Here is a 27,798-nt window from a genome sequence, read left to right on the forward strand (position 1 = left end):
ATTTAACCATCACCTATTGCCTATCAAGATATGAATTAGCAGGAAACTGGAATGGAAAGTAAAACTAGGATTCAAACACATGCACTCTGATATGGGTTGCAGGCATCCTAATTGGTAGCCTAATGACTGTGCCAAACTCCATCCCCTATTTGTTTCTTAATGAATGTAACTTGCTTTCATGCTAGTTTTGTCTTTTATTTTTCTATAAACAACATATTGTAAGCATATTCCTATTTTAAAATGCACACAAATAATTCATGAAAATGTGACTTCCACACATAAATTTAGAAGTATGTTTCCAAAGTTAAAAAGCGTCATCTGAGTACCCAGTTCTGTGAATCTGAAAAACATAATTTTAACAAGGTTGCTGATAAATACAATGCAATCCTGTTCTTGGTATATCATGATAGTTTTTATGTTTTATGCTTACAAGTGATGCCAAAATTGGCAGGTGTTTCCCATATCCTGTTTCATCCTACCTACCAGAATTGCTTCTAAATTGGATGTTGTGTTTAAATTGTCAAAATGGTAAACTAAATTAAATCTGAAACCTCACAGATTGTATTTTGGCAAGACCTAGGCGAGATATTGTAAGATGTATTTAAACTGTATTATTATTCACACACATTATGCACAAGGTAGAAATATCTTGAAGTATAATAATATAATAGATAGCAATCTAAGAAATGTTTGTATTTAATAAAAGTATAGCAATGGTTTCTATGCAATAAGTTGGTTTTCTAAAAAGTATGATTTATTGGTGTAATAACTTTAAAAGTACATTGATGATTAAAGAGTGAAAATAAAATAACTAAGTGATTCATGCTAGTTGAGTCCCACCTATAATGAGAAGATTCCCTCATATCTTAACTGGAGATAATTTGTGAGCACAATAAAATTTCATCCTCAAAGACTAAAACTGAAAAAAAATATTTAAATAAAACTTGCTATTTAGGAATAAAAAGAAATTGCCATTCTGGCAGTCCTTGAAATTTCATTTAATTTTGCATTGTACGATGAGTTCCAAGAAATACTTGAGCATCTAGCAGTGTGATGTTAAAAAAATAAATTGAGTGGTAGGCATTTAGTACAGCTGTTAAGATGTTGCTTAAAATTCCTGCATCTCATATCACAGTGCTGGGTTTGAGTACTGGCTCCGCTTCCAACCCAACTTCTTACTGATGTGCACCCTGAGAAGCTGCAGGTGGTTGCTCAAGCACACACTTCTTTCAATCCATGTGCAATACCTGAGTAGAGCTGATTTCTTAAAGGACACAAGGTACTCAATTTCTTCCAATGAGATACAGGTAATCTTAAGGGTTCTGTATGTATTTAAATTAAATTGACAGTTAAAATATTCTAATAAAGAAACCTTCAAAAAAATGTGGCTTCCCTGGAAAACTTTAATATATATTATAACATAAATAGTACCGGCCGGCACTTTGGCTCTTTGGCTAATTCTCCGCCTGCGGTGCCGGCTCCCTGGTTCCTATTCCAGGTTGCTCCTCTTCCATTCCAGCTCTCTGCTGTGGCCCCGGAAGGCAGTGGAGGATGGCCCAAGTGTTTGGGCCCTGCACCCGCATGGGAGACCAGGAGGAAGCACCTGGCTCCTGGCTGCTGGCCGAAGCGTGCCGGCTGTAGCAGCTATTTTGGGGGGTGAACCAACGGAAGGAAGACCTTTCTCTCTGTCTCTCTCTCTCTGTCTAACTCTGCCTGTCAAAAAGAAAAAACAAATTGATGCTGTTTTTTTTTTTTTTTTTTTTTGGCAGGCAGAGTGGACAGTGAGAGAGAAAGAGATAGAGAGAAAGGTCTTCCTTTGCCATTGGTTCACCCTACAATGGCCGCCACGGCTGGCACACTGCGGCCGGCGCACCGCGCTGATCTGAAGCCAGGAGCCAGGTGCTTCTCCTGGTCTCCCATGGGGTGCAGGGCCAAGCACTTGGGCCATCCTCTACTGCACTCCCTGGCCACAGCAGAGAGCTGGCCTGGAAGAGGGGCAACCAGAACAGAATCTGGCGCCCCGACCAGGACTAGAACCCGGTGTGCCGGCGCCGCAAGGCGGAGGATTAGCCTGTTGAGCCGCGGCATGAACAGGAGTGTCAAATTGTTAAGTCAGCAACAGGAGTCACTGTGTACTTACATCCCATGTGGGATCTGTCCCTAATGTGTTGTCTAATGTGCAGTGATGCTATAACTAGTACTGAAACAGTATTTTTACACTTTGTGTTTCTGCGTGGGTACAAACTGATGAGATCTTTACTAATTATATACTGAATCGATCTTCTGTATATAAAGATAATTGGAAATGAATTAAGGAAAAACCTGGTGTTAAATTGGAAATGGCATAGAAAATTAATTAATCTTTAAAAAAATATATTATGTAAGATCTCTGTCTTTAATGTACTGTACACTCTTATTTAATGCTATAACTAGTACTCCAACAGTATTTTTTTTCACTTTGTGTTACTATATGGGGGCAAACTGTTGAAATCGTTACCTAATATATACTAAACTGATCTTCTGTATATAAAGATAATTGAAAATGAATCATGATGTGATTGGAAGCGGGGAGGGAGCGGGAAAGGGGAGGGTTGTGGGTGGGAGGGAAATTTTGGAAGGGGGAAGCCATTGTAACCCATAAGCTGTACTTTGGAAATTTATATTCATTAAATAAAAGTTTAATTAAAAAAAAACAAAAAACAAACAAAAAAAACCCATAAATAGTACCAACCATATCTTCTCACAACTACTGTCACACACATACTGGCATATTGATTTATATCAACTATTCACATATAACTATAATATATCTCAGTTATTAGAGACAAGAGGAGAAAGTGCTGCCAACCAAATGAGGGGCTTCTGGCATTCATTTTCTCACTCCTTTTAAATACTCTGTCCTTCTTCTGCACTTCTTACTCTCTATTAAAATAATTTTAAAAGAATTCTAGTTTGAGTGGCTGGTGCTGTGGCTCAGCAGGTAAAACTGCCGCCTGCAGTGCTAGCATCCCATATGGGCACTGGTTCAAATTCCGGCTGCTCCACTTCTGATCTAGCTCTCTGCTATGGCCTGGGAAAACAGTACAAGTTGGCCCAAGTGCTTAGGGCCCTGCACACACATGAGAGACCCAGAAGAAGATCCTGGCTCCTAGCTTTGGGTCAGCTTAGCATGGGGAATTGTGATCACTTGAGGAGTGAACCAGTGGATGGGGGACACTTCTTTCTCTCTTTGCCTTTTCCTCTCTGTAATTTTTCCTTTCAAATAAAATTTTAAAAATCTTAAAAAAATTCTAGTTTGTCTTCATCTTTGTTGCTGTTACTCATTTTATTTTGTTGTTTCACTGCCAAGTCTAATATACGGTATTCATTCTTGATTTTTAAAAGTATTTATTTATTTATTTACTTGAAAGTCAGAGCTACAGGGAGTGAAGAAGAGACATCGAGAGAGTGAGATCTTCCATTAGCTGGTTCACACTCCAAATGGCTGCAAGGGCCAAGATTGGTCCAGTCCCAAACCAAGACTCTGGATCTCAATCTGGTCTTTCACTCGGGTGACAAAGGGCCCTAAGTACTGGGGTCATCTTCCATTGCATTCCCAGGGGTATTGGCAGAGAGCTGGACAGGAAGTGGAGCAGCCAGGAGTTAAACCAGCATCTGTATTGGATGTCAGCATTCCCAGCAGCAGTTTAATCCACTCTACAACAACACTGACTCCTGTTAATCATTCTTGATAGTATATTGACTTTTTAATATTTATTGTACTTTCCCATCTGATTATCAATATTCCTATCAAACAGATGTAATACTTTCCATAAGTATAAACATCTGACTTATAACTAGGGATCTTATTAAAATTAGAGGCAGAAGAAAGAAAAGGAACAGAGAAATACAGAGAGCTATTCAAAGTATTGTTTCCTTACTTTTACATTTCATATGCATGTGTTATGATTTTGTACCAATAGCAACTTCCAATATCTGCTTAAAAACATAAATCATGAATTTTCAAAATATTATGATCAACTTTATGTGATATATGATTAATTATATCTTTTATGGTCTTATAACATTGATTCATATGCATATACCCATCTATGTTTATTACTTTTTTGAGTTTTTAAACATTTTCTTTCTGGTAGCAATCTTTTAGTATACAGATTTTTCTTAGTTGTTGCATAAGGATTGAAGAATGCTCTGTGGGCTTGGAGACACGTCAGATTCCCGGGTCTATTCATTCAGAACAACAGTCTTTTCTTAATTATGCAGGTCATAGCTTTTGTATTCCTCCTAAGAATCTATTTTGCCTGATTGAGTAAATAGTTATAATTGCATTCTGTAATAAATGATAAAACCATGTAAAAAGATGGCATGACAAGACTCTTCTGAGGCTTATAAAATGAACTCTGGGAATTTTTGGTTTGCTAATTCATGACAACTCCAGATGACTAATGTCAAAAATAGTGATGCCTAAGTCCCTGAAGCCATATATCTAACAAGCAAAGATGTGCAATCAGTTCTGTAATGTACTGATTTATGTTGTTTGCTTTATCTGATTGCCTTAGTCACTTAATCTTATTTTAGGGTGTAATTTACTCATTTTTGAATAGAATAGCATTTAAAACAAAATTTATTATTATATGACTGGAAAGAAGTAACAAAAATTATTTAAGGGCAGCTATTTGGTGCAGCAGTTTAACTTGCTGCTTGTGCCTTGCACATGCCATTCTGAGGTGCTTGGTTCTTATGTTAGCGACTATAATTCTGATCCAGCTTCCTGCTAATGAGCACCCTGGGAGGCAGCAGGTGATGGCTCAAGTACTTGGGTTCCTATGTGGTAGACTCTGAAAGAATTTTTTTTTTTTTTTTTGGCCTGGGCAACTGGGGAGTGAACCAGTGGACAGAAGACAGTTTTGTTGTCTCTGTCTCTGCCTTTCAAATAAAATGAAAATAAATAAATAAAATTAAAAATAAAAACAAGTCACATTTGAAATATGATACTTCTTTAAGATCTAAAAATACTAAAACATGGTATTTAGAAAATGCAGAACAAAGAACAAGTAAAAGTGCTGTTCATAAGTATATGCACAAATAGAAGCATATATTTTTTTAAATTTTTTTTAAGATTTATTTTATTTATTTTGAAAAAGTTACAGAGAGAGGCAGAGACAGAGAGAGGTCTTCCATCGACTGGTTCACTCCCCAGATGGCTGCAAGGGCAAGAGCTGCACCCATCCGAAGCCAGGAGCCAGGAGCTTCTTCCGTGTCTCCCACATGGGTGCAGGGGCCTAAGGACTTGGGGCGTCTTCCACTGCTTTCCTAGGCCACAGCAGAGCTGGACGGAAAGTGGAGCAGCCGGGACTTGAACTGGAATCCATATGGGATGCTAGCGTTTCAGGCCAGGGCCTTAACCCACTGCACCACAGCATTGGCCCCAAATAGGTACATATTGATATAATCATTTAACATTTCCTCTACTTTCGTAAGTGACCTGAATGCTTTTTTTACATCAGATTAAATCTTTTTCAAGTGTCAGTGTGCTAGTTTTTATTTTTTTCAAAGAATAAACATCCTATCATGATTTACAAGACTGCATGAACTGAACTTTGCTTCAGTCTCAGATTCTGAAAAATAGTTTCATAGTTTTATTTTTTAAAAATCCACTTATAATATTTCATTATTTAAATACATTATTTTTGATGTAAGTATTACTGAATAGCCTTGTTCTTAGTCCATAACTTATTTATTTTATATATTTAGTTGTTTTGTGAGTAATGTACCATTTGTTAAAGGAACTATTCCATATTAATTTCTATATATGTCAGAATTTGTCTGTATAGTTATTCTGATTATCCTCATTGATAGTAATACAATTTTAAAAATTATTTAATACAGAGAGATTGATGGAATCATGAATATGTGGAATTAATAAATTAATATTATATTTTTAAACTTTAGATAAGATCTTATTTTCTATTGTAAGAGGTTTTTAGGATGTTTCCGTCTGTTCATTAAGGTGAATCTTTTTGTTTTCTCTTTTACATAATGTCCTCATATATATTTAGGGTAAAGTTTCTACAAACTGCAATAAAAGAAAGGGTGGTTAGAGAAATATTTCCTTGGAAGGAATGCTCTTTTATTTTAGTTTTTATTCTTTTGTTTACTTATTATATAAATAGAACAAATTTCATAGATACAGTCTTAAGAACATAATGATACTTCTCACCTTCCCTCCACATTCTTTCCTTGTTTTTTCTTTTACTTTTTTCAATGATATATTTTTATTTTGTTTATAATCACAAGTTTAATCCTCCTCTAAGAAAGAATTCAGCAAGTAGTAAGTAGAAAGGTCATTGTTCCTCAGGAGCACAGACAAGTGCTATAAACAATAATCAAATCTCAACATGGCAATTTAATTTGTATATATTATAGTTTGTGTACTCTATATTAGTTGTCACAAAAAAAGAGAAAACATACTTGTCTCTTAGGGTCTATCCTTAACTTCAATATACCTTTCAATCATTTTTATTTTATTTGACAGGTAGAATTATAGACAGTGAGAGAGAGAGACAGAGAGAAAGGTCTTCCATCCACTGGTTCACCCCTCAAATGGTCGCTGTGGCCGGAGATACTCCTATCTGAAGCCAGGAACCAGGCACTTCTCCTGGTCTCCCATGCAGGTGCAGGGCCCAAGCACTTGGGCCATCCTCCACTGCCCTCCCAGGCCACAGCAGAGAGCTGGACTGGAAGAGGAGCAACCAGGACTAGAACCTAGCACCCATATGGGATGCCAGTGCTACAGGTGGAGGATTAACCAAGTGAACCATGGCACTGGCCCCTTTCAATCATTTTTGTGGATTCATTGATATCTTACTATTTTCTGAAATTACATAATTAGTCTCTATTTTTCTTTCTTCTTAAAGAGGTATGGGTAACTTTATTTGGGATACATACTGTTAGTTGCTTTGCTGTTGGTTTGAGAACCTCAATCCCAAAAGCAGGTTTAATCATTCTCTTATAATTCAAAGCTAAGATTGTATATTAAGCTTCCATAAAGGGAATGCTACAGATCACAGAATAGAATAGGAAGAATTAAAAAAAAAAAACACTTTTTTTATTGATGATTTTGTATTTGAAAAAAACAATATCTAAATTCTGCCCTATCACTTTTAACTTGAAACTTGTCTTGCTCTCTGAGTTTATAAGTAAAATAAACAAACAAAAAGCAAAAACCAGAAACATCCCCACCATCTTAATTAACCACTATTTAGTAGTCATGGGGGGGAGTGGAGAACTCCATTTTAAATAGTCCCAGGGCTGTTTTTATTTATTTATTTATTTTATTTTATTTTATTTTTTTTTGACAGGCAGAGTGAACAGTGAGAGAGAGAGACAGAGAGAAAGGTCTTCCTTTTTGCCGTTGGTTCACCCTCCAATGGCCGCCGCGGTAGGCGTGCTGCGGCCAGCGCACCGCGCTGATCCGATGGCAGGAGCCAGGTGCTTCTCCTGGTCTCCCATGGGTGCAGGGCCCAAGGACTTGGGCCGTCCTCCACTGCACTCCCTGGCCACAGCAGAGAGCTGGCCTGGAAGAGGGGCAACCGGGACAGGATCAGTGCCCCGACCGGGACTAGAACCCCATGTGCCGGTGCCGCAAGGCGGAGGATTAGCCTATTGAGCTGCGGCGCCGGCCACCAGGGCTGTTTTTAAAAGTTCTCTTGTCAGAAGGAGAAATTTAAAATGTTATTAACATTCCTTTTTTTATATTTGTTTGATTGCTTGATGTGATGGGGAATGGCTCTGCATTCGGAGTTTCCCATTGTATTCTACTCTGAACACTCCTCAGGCTTCAGCATAAGATTCTCCCTCTGCCAGGAGTGAAATGGATCCCTAGTAACAAATCCAAGTACATTGGATAGAAATGAGGTTGCCTTGGTTCAACCAGTAGAAAATATTGCCAAATAATGATAACATATTCTAAATGCTAGTTACACAGAGATATTGAGTATAATAGATAGTCTTCTTGGAGTGAGCCAAGGGATCATGTATTCAACATGGGATTAGATTTAAGAACAAATTCATGGGCCCAGCGCTGTGGCATAGCGGGTAAAGCTGCTACCTGCAGTGCCAGCATCCAATATGGGTGCTTGTTCTAGTCCCGGCTGCTCCACTTCTGATCCAGCTCTCTGCTATAGTCTAAAAAGCAGTAGAAGATGGCCCAAGTCCTTGGGCCCCTGCACCCACATCGGAGAGCCAGAGGAGGCTCCTTGCTCCTGTCTTCGTATTGGTGCAGCACCAGCTGATGTGGCCAACTGGGGAGAGAACCAGTGGGTGGAAGACCTCTCTCTCCCTCTTTATCTTTCTCTCTCTACATCTGTCTCTCTATAACTCTGCCTTTCAAATAAGTAAATAAATCTTAAAAAAAAAAAAAGAATGAATTCATGATCTACTTCTTTGGAAGCTGACAGTATCTTAACTTCTACTAATACCTAAAACTTACTCCCTTGTTTGAGCCAGAATTTTCCCTATTCTATTTTCAGAAATGATGAATTATTATCAGAAAAAGAAAAATGCAAGGATCCCCTTCTGAAGGAAGAAACATTGGTGTTCAAAGTAACAAATTGCTGTCATAGCCCTTCCACGTGATCACAGAGTATCACCATCATGACCTGGTGGAATCCTGGTGGTAGATACGCCTTCAGCACACTTGCTACTACATTGTCAATGTCTTCCATTACCTGCACCACTGAGTGCAATCAATCAGTGCCCACAGTGTGGAGGCATTCAGCAAAAGAAGTGGTTTCTTCCAGTTGGGGCATGTCCTGAAGGCTGCAGAAATTCCCTTCTGTGGATACTGAATTTAATCCAGTGATCCAGCTGCTTCCTGAGAATTTTCTTTGAAGACAAGTCCTGCTGCAGCCCCACCTCCTTAAGTCTCTAGTGTATATACTTTTTTTCAAGAATTATTCGTTTATTTGAAAGGCAGAGTTTCAGAGAGAGAATGAGAGACAGAGTGAGAGATCTTCCATCTGCTGGCTCACTCTCCAACTGGCCACAGTGGACACTTCAAAGCCAGGAGCCAGGTACTTCATCTTGGTCTCCCACAAGGGTGCATGGTCCCAAGTACCTGCGCCATCCTCTGATTCTTTTCCAGTTGCCTCAGCAGAGAGATGGGTCAGAAGTGGAGCATCTGGGACACAAACTGGTGGCCATGCCAGCATTGCAGGTGACAACTTCATCTACTATGCCACAACACTGGCTCCTCTAGTTTATATATTTCACCTTACTTTACTATTTTATTTATTCACAGGAGACCAAGAGACAATAGAGACTGAGATGTGTAGAGATCTTGCATTTACTGGTTCACTCCTCAAATGCTCACAACAGCCAAAACTGGGAGAAGATAAAAGGAGAGTCTGGGGCTTAATCTTGGTCTCCTCCATGGGTGAAAAGGAACTGAGCTCATGGTCCATTATCTGCTGTCTCTCAAGGTACACATTAGCTGGAAGCTGGAATGGGAAGCAGAGCCAATACTCAAGAATAGGCACCACAAAATGGGATACAGGCACCCCACGTGGCACCTTAAACATTGCTCCAAATGTGGCTCAGAGGACATGCCTGGAGGCTGCAGAGATTCCCCCTCTAGAAACTGTGTCATTTTGATAGATACTGGAGACAGTTACCTGAGGCCCGCTGTAGTCAAGGGCACACAGGACCTACGAGATTCAAGCCTGCCTCAAACCTAACACTCACAGGCATACCTTGAGTAAAACGTCTCCCTGCTGGAAAACATGATAGAGAAACTGAAAACGAAACAGGATCTGGTGACAGTTCTACTTGTCCAAATGCAGAGTCCGAGTCCCCAGCAAAAGGGGAAGATCATCGGTGACTAACTGGCATGTTTGTAAAACGCTGTACAAATTTCGTCAGGGTCTAGAGGGTGTAAACCCTTAGACAACTTCCCCGCAATGGGCCACTTCTTCTGAGACTCTTCTCAGTGCTTCCAGGAGCTTTTAATCTGCTTTCACTTTCTCTTTTCACTTAATAAACTTTATTTTCTGTTCATCTGTCCTTCTTCTTGCTCCTCAAAGGTCTGGTTCATGAGACACAAATCCAGCAGGCTACAGATTCCTACATTTCTTTGGGATTGTCAGAAGGGAGAATAAAGACAAACTGCTTCTGTTTTGCTTTTTGTTGGAAACCATGGCCCTCCACCATCATACTCTATCAATTCCAAACCCAGGACTCTGTCATCCAGTTAAAGGTGGTTAGTGACCTTCCTGGTCTTAAAGACTCAAGTTAGGCTTGCTTTGGCAGACTTAACTAAACTCCCTCCATCTTGGGACATTGGGGGTGTTAGTCTTTTTCTCTATCAGTTTCCTTCGTTGAGATTTATGTGATACATGAGACAGGGATAAAGTCTTTGCACAACTGAAGGCTTCTGGCTGCCATGGTCCCTAAATCTCCAGGCTTTGACCCAGACTCTGACCACCCATTAGCCTGTTGGGCAGAGATTCACCCTATACTTTCCTCCCATTTCTTCTCAAGGAACCGTGACCTCTGGCCATTCTCTTCATCCTACAATCTCCTTGTTCTTCCTGTGTCATAAACTCTTTTTCTAGGTTGTTTCCCCTATTAATCAGGCTCTCCTTGGCACCTCACTCATTTCAGAGCACTGTCAGGTGCCTCTATGTAAGCTGAGCTCACTAGTCTTTTCCAGTCACCCAATTCCCTTAATTCCATATTTGCCCATATTCTCTATCATCACCATCAAGTAGCACTTATCTGGAGATTTTCTATTTTTGGATTCACTTCTAGCAAGTTCTCTTTATGGTTGTCTCTTAGAAATGGACTGCTGAGACAAGTTTTTCTCTTCCTGTTGAGTGCCTCTTCCTTTTCAGATCATCCCGGAACTGTGACAATATGCCTTACTTACAACATCCCCCTTGCTAAACTTCCCAGCTGGGAGGCTTTCTCAGGAGGCCCTGTTTCTGATCTCAGCCTTCCAGTCACAACAGACATAAGGTGGCATAAGAAGCATGTTCACATCACAGGAGACAATGGGAAGGCATGGAAGCACAGGAAAGACAATTTACTTCTGTTTTCCGACCTCTCCTTGCTCTGGGCTCCATGACAGTATACTCCCACAGCCAAGGAACTTGAGGGATGCCTCAAATTGGAGAGGCAAAAACTTGGGGATACCTTCATTTCTTGTCTTTCATTTCAGTTGGACATTAGACCATCTTCAGCACGTACAAGTTTGGAGTGTATTGTTGGTGACTGCAATTCTTTTGACCCTCAAATTTATAGAAAACAAACAAACAAAAAAAAAACCCTCTTCATCTTTTTCTACACCACAGCATGGCTCAGATACAAACTGGAAGATGGAGAGACTTTGCCTCCAGAAGACAGTTTTAGCTATTAACACCAATCTCTAATTACACCTCTTCTTCTGTTGCATGGCAGGGAAATTGTCTGAGATCCCTTTTGTCCAAGCATAATTTGTCCTGTAATGTAAGCCAAACCTTGGTCAACATTGTAAGGTAGACCCAGCACATTTAACAGCAAGTATCTTCAAGACCCCAGCTGTCTCTTTTCCTTCACACACTAGGAGAATGTCAAACTTTCTATATCAATTCTTCCATCTAATGCTCCTGTTCCCTCATGGCCCCTATCCAGGATTAGTTGCTAGCCAGCAGGATACCTGGCAGCCAACTTCTATTTTACTTCTCCAGGAGATTCCCAGAGTGCTCAGTGGCTCCACCATTGCCCAGGTCCTCTTTTCTCTGCAGGATCATAGATAGATAAAGGGAGACTTTGGAATATTTTCAGATAGGCTTTCCATACTTCAAGTCTATAATCTCTTCTGGGAAGATGTAACTCCCATATCAAGCCCTAAGAAAGACAGAGAAACAAGCCGCTCTACATGCTCCAAGAACTTTGAGGGAATGAACTTTATATGGCTCTTATACCTGATCAGAGAAGCTACCAGAAAACAGGCTGATCCTACATAGGAACCATACTTTAAATAGAAACTAAATTATCGGTACATGAATAAAAATAATGAATTTAATTACTGATGTTTTGGAGGAAGAAGGAAACATCATTACTGATGTTTTGAAGAAGACCAAGACCAAGCCTTTAAAGTACTCTAAAGTCAACCATAATAGACCAAGGCCCTGAGAAGAATCCCTCAGTCTTTCTAAAAAGGCTGAAAGAGGCTTTGGTCAAAAATACCTCCCTATCACTCAACTCTGTAGATGGACAGACAATCCTTAAGGAAAAGTTTGTTATTCAGTCAGCCTCAGATATTCAGAGCAAATTTCAAAACCAAGCTATTGGACCCCAAAGAACATAAAGAATCCTTGTGAAAGTCATCATGTTGGTCTTTTATTATTTGTACCAAGAGGAGACCCAACAATGATGGAGAAGAAATAAGAAAAAAAAAAAAAAAAACTCTAGTAGCATTCTTCAGGTCACAGTGAGATGAGGTTCCCCAGGGTCCTCCCAGGTGCTATGATTTTCATCATATTGGACACTTCAAGACATCTCTTTCACCAGAAAAAATAAATCCCTGTCCTATTAGCAATGGGGGTCATTGGAGGGCTGACTGCCACGGAGACCATGGCCTCTGGGCTCAGGCTCACCTCCTTTGGTGACTCAGCAGAACTGAAGAGGTCTAGGGCTTCTCCATTAGACTACTATGATCTAGACCATCAGAATTCTAGAGCCTGAGCATTCCTAACAGTAGAAGGGAAGTAGATTTTCTCCTAGATACTAGAGCCTCATTTTCTGTCCCTCTGAAATCTGGCCTCCTCATCTTCTCTTAGCATAACTGTGAGAGGCATCTCAGGAACCTAGTTAGACATTTTACCCAGCCCTTAAGCTCTAACTAGATATCAAAACAGATAGTATAAAGTAAATAGGCTACAGGATGCTTTTCTCTTAATTCAGAGGTGTAATAGTATTGTTTCAGAATATGAATTAAAGAGATCATTAGGTTAAAAAAAAGGTTCTGAAGGAAGCTATCAGAATCCTTGCTGAGAGAGACTCAGATAAAAAATTCATGAAATGAGTGAAAAGTATGTTGTGGAAGCTTTGGGGAAGTCAGAAATCTATGGACGATTAGAATGATGAGAGTAATAGGAAAACATTTTAAAGTTAGATCCTGTATCTGAAAAAATCCAAAACACAAGATTTTTTTATTCTCTTTCTCGTTGTTCTATGATATATTCAACTGTCCTAAGTAAAGGCAGCATACGTTAGTGTCACATGCTGAGTCTTAAAGGAGTCAGTATTATAAGTCTGTTTTAAAATGCTTAATCACTTTAGTCTTATCACACCTGGCTCAAAGCTTTCATTAAAATACTCAGCTGAAATGAACTATTAAACCTTTTACAATGGAATATGCCATAAGGTCTGATATTTTGTGCTCTGAGGTTAATCACAGTTAAAAGGATGCCATTTGAGTTGAAACATCCCCCAAGACATTGCACATATCTTTGCAGTTGCAGTAGACTAATGAAAAAAAGAGTAAATAGGTACTTTTGTCCAGCCCAAGCTGCCAATCGCTTTCCCAGCTGTCATCCTCAAATATAAAAGCCATTAAAGTATACCCCTCGCAGGAGAAAACTGGACCAAACAACTCTGAGGGGTGTTTGTTTCTTCTCACCTACATAATTCTATAATGGGAGGAGGTTGCACCTTGAAGATGTTAGCTAAGAGAGGTGTTGTCATTCCATGGAATTCCACCAAATGTCACCATTGGCCTGGGAAGTATTCATATACAATGAGGTGACTCTTCAAGCCCTGACCAGTCAATAGAATGGACATTTCAAAGCACTAGAGATGCTCTCACTGGGCTATCTCAATCAATAGACTCCTTGGAAGGAATGGTCACAGATAATCATCTAGCTTCAGGCTACTTGCTAATGGATCAGGGAGGGATTTGCAGTATAATTAATAAAACCTGTTGCACTTATATAGGCAGGACAGGTTGAGACCAGCATCAGAGAGTTGTATAAACAGGTCACCAGGATACATAAATAACTTCAGCAAAAAAGTAAACAACATTTCTTGCCCCTTATATTGCCTAGTCTCCCCTGGCTGCTTCCCCTCTTAGGGCCATTTGCCATCAGCTTCATACTTCTGCTCTTTGTCCTTCTCATAACCAACTAAATCACCCATTTATTTCTTCTCACATACAAGCAATTTAGGTACAAATGATACTCCACCCTTCAACCAAGGGATCTTAGACACATCACTCTGAGGGGTATCTCTGTTCACACCTCATCATCCCTTACAGGCAGGAAACAGGTAGAGCAGCCATTGCTCCTGATCCCTAATGGAAATTGGAGTTACTCTTCAGGAGGGGGTTGATAAATATGGGAGAGTGGAAGCCTGCCATGAGAAGATAAGAAACAAGCCCAATGCACAGAGGGGCACACCTGGAACTGAATGCCTCATTACTCAAAAACAAGATAGAGAAATTGAAAATAAAACAGGAGGAAGTTACAGGTGGACCCATGCTGCTCCAGAACCTGACTCCCCAGGAACAAGAATGTTGAACTAACATGTTTGCAAATGCCTATAAAAATTTCTCACAGCCATGAGGATGTAACCCCTGCATAACTTCCCTTCAACGGGCCAACTCTTCTGGGACCCCTCTCTATTGCCAGGAGCTTTTTCTTTCTATTTTGCTTTATCTTCTTACTTAATAAATACAAATTTCCTTCCTGCTCACCCTTCCTTACATGTGTTCCTCATTCATGTGGGTGAAGGGACCTAAATGCAAGTAATTGGCTACAGTTTCCTACAATAATGTCAACTGTAATCCACTCTGAGATTATACTTTTAGGTGTTTCCAGTTTTATACGTATTTGAAGCTATTGATTTTTCTCTAGTTTTAGCTTGCAGCCTATTTAATTTCATACGTAAATGTCATAGTACATTTTATTATGATTTTTACTATAAAATGGTCTTTTATTTCTCAGCCATTTAGACTTGATTTGCAAATAATATACAATTACTTATTTCTAAGTTAACTTTCCTTTCCTTTCCTGTGAGGAAATGTAGTTCATAAACTAGTAAGATTTTTAACATTACAGATTTGTGACTTCAAATTTATTTAATATTCATAATATAGTATTATTGAAAAATGCTAGATAGTTATGATTCAAAATGATATGAATTACTTTTTTAAAAAATTTTATTTAATAAATTTAAATTTCCAAAGAACAACGATTGAATTATAGTGGCTTTTTCCCCCATAACCTCCTGCCCCTCCACAACCATCCCATCTCCCACTCCCTCTCCCATCCCATTCACATTCACATCAAGATTCGTTTTCAATTATCTTTATATACAGAAGATCAATTTAGCATATATTAAGTAAAGATTTCACAGTTTGCACTCACATAGAAACACAAAGTATAAAGTACTATTTGAGTACTAGTTATGCCGTTAATTCACATAGTACAACACATTAAGGACAAAGATCCTATATGAGGAGTAAGTTCACAGTGACTCCTGTCATTTATTTAACAATTGACACTCTTATTTATGACGTCAGTAATCACCCGAGGCTCTTGTCATGAGCTGCCAAGGCTTTGGAAGCCACTTGAGTTCACCAACTCTGATCTTATTTAGACAAGGTCATAGTCAAAGTGGAAGTTCTCTCCTCCCTTCAGAGAAAGTTACCTCCTTCTTTGATGGCCCTTTCTTTCCAATGGGATCTTACTCAGAGAGCTCTTTCATTTAGGTCAATTTTATTTTATTTTATTTTATTTTATCTTATTTTATTTTTTTGCCACAATGTCTTCGTGTTCCTTGCCTGAAATACTCTCATGGGCTTTTTAGCCAGATTCAAATGCCTTAAGTGCTGATTCTGAGACCAGAATGCTGTTTAGGACATCTGCCATTCTATGAGTCTGCTGTGTATCCTGCTTCCCATGTTGGATTGTTCTCTCCTTTTTAATTCTATCAGTTAGTATTGGCAGGCACTAGTGTTGTTTATGTGATCCCTTTGACTCTTAAACTTATCATTATAATCAATTATGAACTGAAACTGATCACTTGGACTAGTGAGATGGCATTGGTACATGCCACTTTGATGGGATTGAATGGGAATCCCCGGCATGTTTCTAACTCTCCCATTAGGGGTAAGTCCGATTGAGCATGTGCCCAACTGTACATCTCCTCCCTCTCTTATTCCCACTGTTATATTTAACAGGAATAAATTTGCAGTTAAATTTAAACACCTAAGAATAATTGTGTGTTAATTAAAGAGTTCAACCAATAGTATTAAGTAGAACAAAAAAATACTAAAAGGAATAAAGTAGTAAGTTGTTCCTCGACAATCAGGACAAGGGCTGATCAAGTCATTGTTTCTCATAGTGCCCATTTCACTTCAACAGGTTTCCTTTTAGGTGCTCGGTTAGTTGTCATGGATCTATATTACTTTGTCCATGACCTCTATATACTTTTAATATTTTTCTATGTTTGGCATATGTTTTAATGAAAGAGGGGTTCAAATTTTGTCACATGGAATGATGTTTATATTTCTTTTGTGTTGATCTGTTATTCATTTATTTATTTCATATTTGTTTATAATTTAAAAGGCAGAATGACAGCGAGAAAGGGAGTAGCACACACATACACACATACAAAAAAAAAAAAAAAAGAACCACACACATACACTGAGAGAGAGGGAGAGAACTTCCATTGCTGGTTCATCTTTCAAATGGCTGCAACAGTCAGATCTAAATTGATCTCCCTCATGGGTAGCATAGGTACAGTATTTGAGTCATCTTTCACGGCCATCTCAGGAATATTAGACGAAAGCTGTACTAGAACCAGAACAGACGGAACTTGAACTAGCACTCCAATATTGGAAGCTGGTGTAGCAAGTGGCAGCTTACTTTGCTGCACCTTGATGCTGACCTCATTTGCCAATATTTAATGTATTCGTAAATTTATACTGAAAAGCATGAAAATTTTCACACTATGGAATGCTCTATTCCTAATAATGCTTGCTTTATAGTGTTCTTTTATCTGCTTGAACTTAGTTAAATCATAATTAATTTGGCTAGAATTTGATTGCTATCTAGTTTCCTTTTCTCTTATTAAAAATGTTCCATTCTTCACATTTGATTCAAGGGAACAGATATCATATGATATCTATGACATTTTATCAATGAAATAAGTATTAACTATCTGTTACTAATTTGTGAGCTTAAAATATAAGCTTGTTTAATAAAATCCATGCATCATGTTTTTTCATATTATTTAACTACCAGAACTTTATGAAGAATGCAGACAAGGTTCATTTAATTATGAGTAAACAAATCTGTGATTGAATTTCTGAAGCAATTGGGATAACCTATGCCATTTAACCTCACTTTTCTGTTAGCTTATTTTTTCAGATAAGCTCTTTCTACATATTTTCTGAGCAAGTTATGAGTAGTCATTTGAAACACACATTGTCTACTTCTCAATTAACCATATATAGATATCCATATTGCTGGAATGTGAAGAGTTTTATAACTGCAATAAACAGGTAAATTGGAAAAGGGAATGGTGCTTCTTTTTTTTTTTAATCTAAATGATTCAAGTCTCAGAAGAATGGAAAACTTGAAGGCATAGCCACAAGAAAGAATTCAACAGAGATCAGGTGGGGAAGTTTTAAGTTTTTCCATTTTTTTTTTACAGAATAGTTTAAATCTAGGATAATTGCTATATACATACAATACAATAATATATACAACACGATCTGTATGTGTAGCTATGGAGACCATGGCTTCACTTATAATGTCCACGTCTTCACAATATAAGTGGTTTTATATTTGATGTGATCCAGGTGGTAATGGTGGATGTAATGAACTTCATGGGCAGTGACGGATGTGTCAAATTTAGGAAAGTTTTATCAGTTACAAAAAGTAGAGAACATTTTATTTAACCAAAAATGCTTGCTCTTGGATTCACCTGTATTCTAACACATTTAGAAAGTGTTTCGATTTGCAACCATCTTCTGATACTACTGTAGGTCTTGCTAATGTCAAAATGAGGTTGTATCTTTTCTTTCCATGGGATGGAATCTGAACAATGAAGCTGCCCTATTTATCTATAATGTTAATTTATAACAACTTTCAAACTTACATGGGAAAAAGAATAATTTTTATGATGCAATTCAACTAGTTGAATCATGGCTTTGACTTATTTCATTTGGTAAACAGCTCAATTTGTCAATAATGCTTAGTCAAGAGTAAATCTCCTTTCTGTAAAAAATGATTTTATGCACACAGTGTTCTTTAGCTTTGTACATTGCTGGTAGTGGATTTTATTGGGATAAATTGTAACACATAAAAATATGCCATGGTTGCTCCTTTATTTTGATTATCAAGAATTATATTATTTTATAATCACAAAATTCCCATGACAGCTTTCACAAAAGCAAGTATTAATCTTATTTATAGAATACAAATGAAAATAATCACAGGTATTTTCCCAATAACTTCTCAAAAGTTGATTCAATTACATGTAAGCACATATAAGCACTTTTTTGGTTAGGATTTTTAAAATGTATTTCATAAGAAAAGGAGAGAGAGAGACAGAGACAGAGAGTCAGAGAGACACACAGAGAAAGATTGCTCCTATCTGCTGATGCATTCCCCAAGTGTCCACAGAGGACAGGACTAAGCTAGAGCCAGTCGAGGTCCATGACACAATCTCAGTCTCCCCTGTGAGCCAGAGATCAAGTTATCATCACTGCCCTTCAGTGTCTATGTTAGCAGAAAGCTGGAATAAGAGCCTTAACCTGGATGGAAACTAGATACATGGATGTGAGACACAGGCATATCAATTGACATTTGCATTTATAGGCTAAATATTCACTTTTCTGTTTTGTTTTTTAAGAATAGTTGAGATAATGATTTGAATGTCACTTTTTGCAACATTATTTATTATATAATTGTATGTAATAAATTATTAAGCTATATACAATATTTTTACTTTTACATGTCATTAAATTATGGTAATTGTTTAAGTGTATTCATATAACTTGTGACAATTGTTGTGGTTTGAATTGTGTACCCCCACAATATATGTTGAATTTTAATTACTAGTAACTATGGGTATGATATTATTTAGAAAGATTTAGTCTTTGCATATATAACTATGTTATGGCGAGGTCATAATAGATTAGTGCAAGCCCTAAGTATGATCACTGTTGATTTCATAATGGGAGGAAGATTTGGAGACTCACAAACAAAAGAGAAGAAAGTTGGGATCAGTGTGGTGCTGCAGTGCACTAAGCTAAGCTGCTGCCTGAAGAGCTGACACCCCATATGGGTGCTCCTTAGAGGCCTGGCTGCTCCGTCTCTGATCCAGTTCCCAGTCAATGTGCCTGGGAAAGCAGTAGAAGGGGTCCAAGCACTCGGGCTCCTGCCACCTATGTGGGAGATTTGGATAAAATTCCAGACTCCTGACCATATCCTGTTCCACCCCCTGCCATTGCAACCATGTTGGGAATAACTAGCAGGTATAAAACCGATCTCTCTCTCTCTCTGTGTGTCTCTCTCTCCCCTTCTATCTTTTTTATAAGTCTGCCTTTATAATAAATAAATAGGTAAATCTTTATTTTAAAAACAGAGAAGGTCATGTGAAGACAGACTTGAATATTAAGTGATGGAGCAACAAGTTTACATCACAGAGATTGTTGGTGACCAGCAGATTGTACAAAGAGGCAACGGATGCTGTGTTAGAGCCTTCATCTGGAGCACGGTCCTGATGATCCTTGTTTGAAGCTTATACCCCTTAAAACTGTGAGAAATAGATTTTTGTTGTATTAAGCCACTGCATTTGTCATAATTTGTTTTGGCAGTTTTAGCAAGCACCATTAGGAAATTTGAAAATAAACATAAAACAGAAAAGTTACTTCTTGAAAAATGTGATTTCACATTAAATAGAAGTAATTTGATTCCAATTAGTGAAAAAACAGGAAATTGTTGAAGATCGTGTCCTTAAAATGTGTATGCATTTGTACATGTGCTTATTTGTCTTATGTTAGAAGGAGAAGGAAAAAGTGAAACACAATTCTTATTACTTACGATAACTATATCCAGAGTTTCCAAATGAAATAAAGAAGACTATAAGAGTGCATATAGTAAAATTTAATTTCCAAAATTTTCTATTTTCAAGGCTGGCATTGGGGCTCAATGGGTTAAGACACTGCCTATGAGACAGTCATCCCAATGGGCAGTTGGTTTGGGTTCTAGGTGCTTCACTTCTGATCCAGCCTTCTGCTAATGTGCCTAGGAAAACAGAAGAAGATGGCTCAATTGCTTGGGCCACTGTACCCGCTTGGGAAACCCAAATGGAATTCCAGGTTCCCGGCTTTGGTCTGGCTCAGCCACAGTCATTGAACCAATAGATGGAAGATATCTCTTTCTCCAGCTGTCCCTCTATCTGTAAAAATTAAAAAAAAAATTTAAAACATTGCCATTTACATGCATAGATATTTAGAGATTAGGTCTTCAAACTTCTTTGTCCAGTGAAGAACAAGATCTCAATAAATGTATTTGGAGTCACACATGTGGAATCTATTAAAAATACATAAATTTTGTTGAATATTCAAATATAATATTAAAGCAAAGGAAATGTACAGATTAGAGCAAATGAGAGGAAAACACAAATCTACATACTCAACCTACATTCAAACAAAGCCATTTTATAAACTATTTCTTTCCCAAAGTATTATCCTTTATCTAGATCTAGCATCCGATAGCACAGTTGCAGTTACACAAATGAAAATTATTCTTGTTGTTGCTTCTACACATACTCCACTATATATTTATGTGCTTAGCAGTTTCCATGCTAATTTATATCTTTACCAACATTATATAACCAAAACATATTTTGTAGGGGCAAGTATGTGGTGTAGCAGGCAAAGCAGCTGTCTCTGATGCCAGCATCCCATATGGGCACCATTTCCTGTGCCACTGCTGCATTTCTAATCCAGCTTCCTGTTAACTGCCTGGGAAGGCAATGGAAGATGGCCAAAGTGTTTGGGTCTGTGCCACTCACACAGGAGCCCTGGATGAAGATCCTGGCTCCTGGTTTTGGCCTGTCCCAGTGCTGGCCGTTGCAGCCATCTTGAGTGAACAAATGGATAGAAGATATTCTCTCTCTCTCTCTCTCCCTTTCTCTATGTAACACTGAATCTCAAATAGATTTATAACTTTTTGAAAAAGCTTATATAAAATGTGCTGAATACATTTTGTTGACTTAGTGACTATAATAATTTATTCCATGCTCTCTACAATCAATATTTGTTATGGATATTTCATGCAGCCAGTGCTATATATGCTTTGGGACTTAACAGAATCAATTGATCAATAGTTTGCAATAAATATTGTGAAAATTATTTTACTAATAAATTATTTGTAATTTTGATTAGAAGAAATATATTACTGCCTATATCATAAAATTAACTTAGAACTTCAAAATTGGTCAAAGATTGTAATTACATAAAATATAAATATTCTTTTCGATCATTCCATGTATTTCATTTCTCATTGAACTGTTATAAAGATTATTTCAATTAAGTCTTGCAATATGTACAGTGTTTAATAAAATATGCCTGACTATTTGGTTCTTTATGAAATTACTTTGAAAAGTTTGTGGAAACATAGAATGTAAAGCTGTTTATTTTTGTCTGAAATTTTGAAATCTGTGCATAGCTTTTCTCATAGCATGCATTTTCCATAACCTTGTTGAGATACTCTCATATTTCCTATATTTTATTGCTACTTGCTAACTCATAAGTCATTTCTAGCCTCATATATTTTGTTTTTGGAGGGACATTTTGAGAAGCTTTTTTATTTTTTGAGCAGAGAACATGCTTTATTGAAGAGTGGATATGGAAGAGCACATTCTACCACATGTGGGGAAGGGTTTAGCGTCTGTAAAAGGCCTTTGCCCCTTAAGAAAACCCCCAGTGAAGTGGATTTTGAATAAATTTTAACAGTGACACTGAAACTGGATGGGAGCTGCCACTGAACATACTTAAAACTAGCTCCCCTGACCCACAGTGAATGTAAGTAGTGTACAGAGATGAAAGGCACAAATGACCAGAGTCGGGATTGTGGTGAGGGCTACACATGACGACAGTGTTGTAGAGACCACGCTGGGAAGGCTGACATGTCAGACATCAAAAGCTGCCCCAAGATAGCAGGTTATAATGGGCTAGAGAGAAATTAGAGGGAACATCTCCTCCTTCACTTGAACAACACCAGAAATAGGAGATAGATAATAGAGAAGATGGAAAATCCCAAGAAGGAAGTGGAGGGGGAGCTCTCAGAGAGGCAGCAACACTGTCATTCTAGAGGGAGGGGAAGGCACTGCTGAGAAAGGAAGCAAGCTTTGGCAGGGGCTGAGTCACAGGCTGCGACACAGAAGTCATTTTTAGTCACTTTAAAATTCTTCCAGGATGTTTGGATAAAATCAGGGCAACTCATGTGCAAGTACAGGTGTACTCTCCCTGGTACAGGCATACTGTACTCGGTGCTGTTGGAACAAGTGCAAAGGTTTTCTTACAGCATAATTAATGAGCTAACATGTTCCATGAAGGGAAAATTGTCAATTATTTTGGCAACTGCAAACATAAAACAGAGCAGGTAGTAAACAGGGAAGAACACATTTATGACTGGGCACTTTTTGGTAAGGTAAAAAGAAGGTTCCATTCCTTTCCATCAAAACAGTGCCCATTGCTCACAGGTAAACTCAAAATCAAAATACACAATCACCCCCTCTTTATTCCCTGCATCTCCTCAAGAGGGATTCTGAGATGCTAAGAAAACTAATCCCTGGGAAACTCTTCAGCACTATGTGGCTCTGGTCAGCTCCGTACTGATCAAAAACACGTCTTTCAATAAAAATGGAGGAAAACATGTCAAGCAATATGAAATCCAAAGTGAACAAACCCCTCCCACTACACACACACACACACACACTCATTTCTAAGTGCTACCTCTTCCAGCCCTTCCACAGAACACCTGTGTCAGGAGGAACTGGAAGGGTCCTAGTGCTGGCACCAGTATTTGGAGGTCTGGTGACAGGGTGGCAAGAAGCACTAGAACAAAGTTCAGAAGATGCAACACAACCTCATGGGGCTAGAGGACGTGAGGAGAGAACCAGTGACTGGACAGGTACAGTACCATAACAGAACTCCTTGGGTCAGTGTGATGAGGGCACTGCATTGAGTGTAATACAGATCCCAGCCAGGCAACCTCACGGAGGCCGAAACAGCAGTTCCTCAGAACCAGCATCTGCATTGTACACAGAAGTCAGAACCAGGATCGCCCCGAGGGGTCGGCCTTCCCAAAGTATCCTGTACTTGCTAATCACAAGAGTAACAGAAATGGCATACCCATCCCTAGGGTACAGATTCCTACTGCTGAGGTTGGCTGGCTCAAAATGACAGGTCACTTTAAGTGCCCTTGGGTGGAGTCCATTTTAAGCAACTTGGATCCATGGTTTTATTGGAGTTGGACCGTTTGGTGTTTCCTTTTCCAATTCTTGAACATCTGAAGGACTTGCAGAGTGTTGACAATGTCCACAGAATTCATAGCCATCTCCTGACAAATTTCTTTGATAGAAACCTCTTTGCCTTGGAAATTATGTAGGTAACAAAAAAGCACTTCTTTCTGGTAGCTGCGGTAGCATATGAGCCCCAGATCTAGATTGCTCATTTTGGGGAGTCAGCTTTGTCTTCCACTTTGCAAAGCAAATAACTGAAATCACTGAGCATCTTGCCACAGCTCTGTCTCATGTACTGAGGCATAGTAAAGACACAGGACACATCATAGTTTAGGAATGAATTCTTTTCCTTGGTACAATAGCCAATTAGGTGACAGCCAGTTATCTGCTTCCGTCATCACATAGACCAGAAATGGTTCCATATTATAATACAATGTCTTGTGGTCCAGAAAAAGCTTGGCCAACAGACATAGGCTTTGGCAGTAGATCTTGTTTTTCTTGCCATCTGCTTTAGACACAGAGATTGAGCCTTTGTGATATATCTCATCACCCAGAGGCTGTTTCCACACATACTTGGCTGTGTGTCAGCAGAGTGTTGTTTGGCTCTTCACATATTTTAAACAGATTTCACACATGTAGAGACGTCCCTGCCATGCCTATTCCTCAGGAGGGAGAATGGTACCACGCATCAAGTTCATAGCAACCAAAAGCAATTGTTTCAATCATGTTGCTCCCCTCCAATTTGGCCTCGAAGCGTTAGCTTCTCCAAATCCTCTGAAGTTCCGGCTTGTGCTCTTCGAAAGAGATTCAAAGCATACTCGCTTGCCAGGTTTTCTGAGAGGTTCCCGAGTGTCCCCATAGGTCTGCCTGTGTTCCATATACTTCTCTTTCTGTTCTTTGCTTGGGCCAGAATTTCTTCCTGAGTTCAGCCACCTTTTCCTTATATCGCAGCTGCCTCTTGGTGGGTGCCTGTTGTCATCTTGCCTGTGAGACAGCGTCTTTTCTTCTACCTGCGTATCCCAGCTCTGTACTCTCACCTTGCATTCGTCAGCTGGGAGGTTGTGATAGAGTGGATATCCTGAGATGGAGAAATGTCTCTCATGTTTACCTGTAAGGTGTCCTAGTGAGTTGCAGCCTGGTGTAGGACACTTCATATCGAAATTGTAGCTTTCGTGGATCACGGCACTTGGGGCGGTGAGAGAGGTTGCTGCTGGAGTCCTTGAGCGACATGTCCTTGGCAATGCTGTCATCGTGGGACACATTGGGGCTGGACATTTCTATGTCAGACTCCAAGGAAGGTGCATTTCTAATTGGGATTTGAGGTGGTGTCTCATCATGATCAGCTGTAATTTTGGTTTGTGTATCTGAAAAATCCACCACTAGTTCAGTTTCTGAGCCAGAGGACCATGTCTGCTGAAGGGGGTAATTTTTGGGAGGGACTGGGGTGGGCTGCTGCTGACTTTGTGTCACTCCTCTGGTAGAATAAGCAGTCTCGGCCGGCGCCGTGGCTCAACAGGCTAATCCTCTGCCTTACGGCGCCGGCACACCGGGTTCTAGTCCCGGTCGGGGCACCGATCCTGTCCCGGTTGCCCCGCTTCCAGGCCAGCTCTCTGCTGTGGCCAGGGAGTGCAGTGGAGGATGACCCAAGTGCTTGGGCCCTGCACCCCATGGGAGACCAGGAGAAGCACCTGGCTCCTGCCATCAGAACAGTGCGGTGCGCCGGCCGCGGCGCGCTACCGCGGCGGCCATTGGAGGGTGAACCAACGGCAAAAGGAAAACCTTTCTCTCTGTCTCTCTCTCACTGTCCACTCTGCCTGTCAAAAAAAATTTTAAAAAAATTAAAAAAAAAAAAGAATAAGCAGTCTCCTTCGTGCCAAAAGACTGCAGATTTCAAACGGGGTTGCAATCTTGAGAACTCTGGGTTAGCCTGGCTGAGAAGCGGTGATTCGAGCAGACGATTGCAATGTGACATCGTTCTCTGAATGGTGTGCTCAAGTTCTGTGGGCAAATCGGAATCTTCGGTTCCAGCTGAACTACTGCCTGCGTTCCTCTTGTCCACGGCATTGCCAGTGGATGCGGCTCAAAGGTTCAGATTTCGGAAGTGGAGGCAGCACAGGACCTGTGGCTCCGGTGGGCTCTGTGGCGTCCTCTGTAGTCCTCTGTAACAATCCTATCCTGCGGACGATCCCAAATTGAGCAACTTTTTTTTTGTAAGTGTAAAATATATGTTTGTGGAGGGCATTATAGCACATTGGGTTAAGGTACACTTGGGATGTCTGTTTCCCCTATCAGAGTGTCTGATTTGTCCCATTTACTTTCATGGGAATGCATCTTGGGAGGCATTAGATAATGGCTCAAGTGTTTGGGTTGCTGCCGCCCACAAGGGAGCCCTGGACAGTGTTCCAAGCTTCCGGCTTTGGTTTGACACATCCAGGGCTTTGGAGCACTCTCTTTCTCTTTTACCCTGCCTTTCATTTAAATGAATAAATCTTTTTTTAAAAGTCTATGTTTACTTCCACTTTGACTATGACCCTGTCGGAATAAGATCGAAGTCGGCAAACACTAAAGGCTTCCATAGCCTCAGCAACCCATGACTAGAGCCTAGGGAGATTACTGACGCCATAAACAAGAGTGTTAAATTGTTAAATCAACATCAAGAGTCACTGTGTACTTACGTCCCATGTGGGATCTGTCCTTAATGGGTTGTCCAATGTGAAGTAATACTATAACTAGTACTGAAACAGTATTTTTACACTTTGTGTTTACGTGTGGGTGCAAACTGATGAAATCTTTACTTAGTATATACTGAATCGATCTTCTGTATATAAAGATAATTGAAAATGAAAAAAAAAACCTTGGTGTTAAATTGGAAATTACATAGAAAATTAATCAATTTTTAAAAAAAATATCATGTAGGATCTCTGTCTTTAATGTGCTGTACACTGTTATTTAATGCTATAACTAGTACTCCAACAGTATTTTTTCAATTTGTGTTGCTATGTGAGGGCAAACTGCTGAAATCTTTATATATATTAAACTGATTTTCTGTATATAAAGAGAAAAGAAAAGCCTATGTTTACCATAAATGTGACACATAAAATATTTACACTATTTTTTTAAAGATTTATTTTATTTATTTGAAAGACAGAGTTATAGAGAGAGGTAGAGACAGAGAGAGAGGTCTTCTATCCACTGCTTCACTCACCAGATGACTACAACGGCTGGAACTGCGCCGATCTGAAGCCATGAGCCAGGAGCTTCTTCTGGGTCTCCCACGTGGGTGCAGGGGCCCAAGGACTTGGGCCATCTTCTACTGCTTTCCTAGGCCATAGCAGAGAGCTGGATCAGAAGAGGTACAGCCGGGACTAGTACCGATACCCATATGGGATCCTGGCGCTTCAGGACAGGACTTTAAACTGTTGCACCACAGCGCCAGCCCCTACACTGCTTTGTAAAACTGCTGTGGCAGAAACAGAATGAAGTTTAAAAATAAAAGTAAATAGTGACTTTAATTTTTACAGTTTTCACATTACTTCTTAGAATTGGTGAGACATATAATTTGTATTTCAGAATCCTAATTCTGCACATGTCTAATAAGAATTATAAGTATATATCATATTTATGATTGAATTCAGAACAGCAGGAACATTTTAAATTGAGTCTTTTCTTGCCTTTTGCTTCTAGGCATTCTACATCTAAAGAGAGTTTTGCAGAATTAAAAAATATGTTGTAACAGGAAAGAATTTTAAGAGTCTGTAAATTTTAGTTGTTATTCAGTCATAATTGTACCAGCAGATTCCCTGACTTCCATAATATTGTAATATCACGTGACTACTCAGAATTCTCAATTAGAAAATAAAAATGCAACGGATATATATTTTTTTTCTTGGAAAACTATAAGCAAATATGAGAAGAGAAGGTCTAATGAGAGATTATTTTAGTATTGTAAATGGAATGAGATTATTATTAAAGTTAAATAACAATTACTTTTTAAAAAGATTTGTTTATATGGAAGGCAGAACGAGAGAGAGAAAGAAAGAGAGAGAGAGAGAGAGAGAGAGAGAAATCTTCCATCCACTGGTTCACTCATCAAATGGCTACAATGGCTGTGGCTGGGTCAGGCCTAATCCAGGAGCAAGATCTTCTTCCAGGTCTCCCAAATGGGTGCAGGGGCTCAAGCATTTGGATCACCCTCTGCTGCTTTCCCAGGCATATTGGCATGGAGCTGGATTGGAAGTGGAGCAGCCGGAATTCGAACCACTGCCCCTGTGG

The 27,798-nt window shown here is 39.2% G+C and overlaps 1 pseudogene; it reads right to left on the reverse strand.

Annotated features, from left to right (window-relative positions):
- Window positions 1-23,476: 23,476 nt before the first annotated feature.
- LOC133762274 (histone acetyltransferase KAT7-like) lies at window positions 23,477-27,214 on the reverse strand (annotated as a pseudogene).
- Between the last annotated feature and the right edge of the window lie 584 nt (window positions 27,215-27,798).

Source organism: Lepus europaeus, chromosome 6 (genome assembly GCF_033115175.1).
Source record: "Lepus europaeus isolate LE1 chromosome 6, mLepTim1.pri, whole genome shotgun sequence".
NCBI lineage: Eukaryota > Metazoa > Chordata > Mammalia > Lagomorpha > Leporidae > Lepus > Lepus europaeus.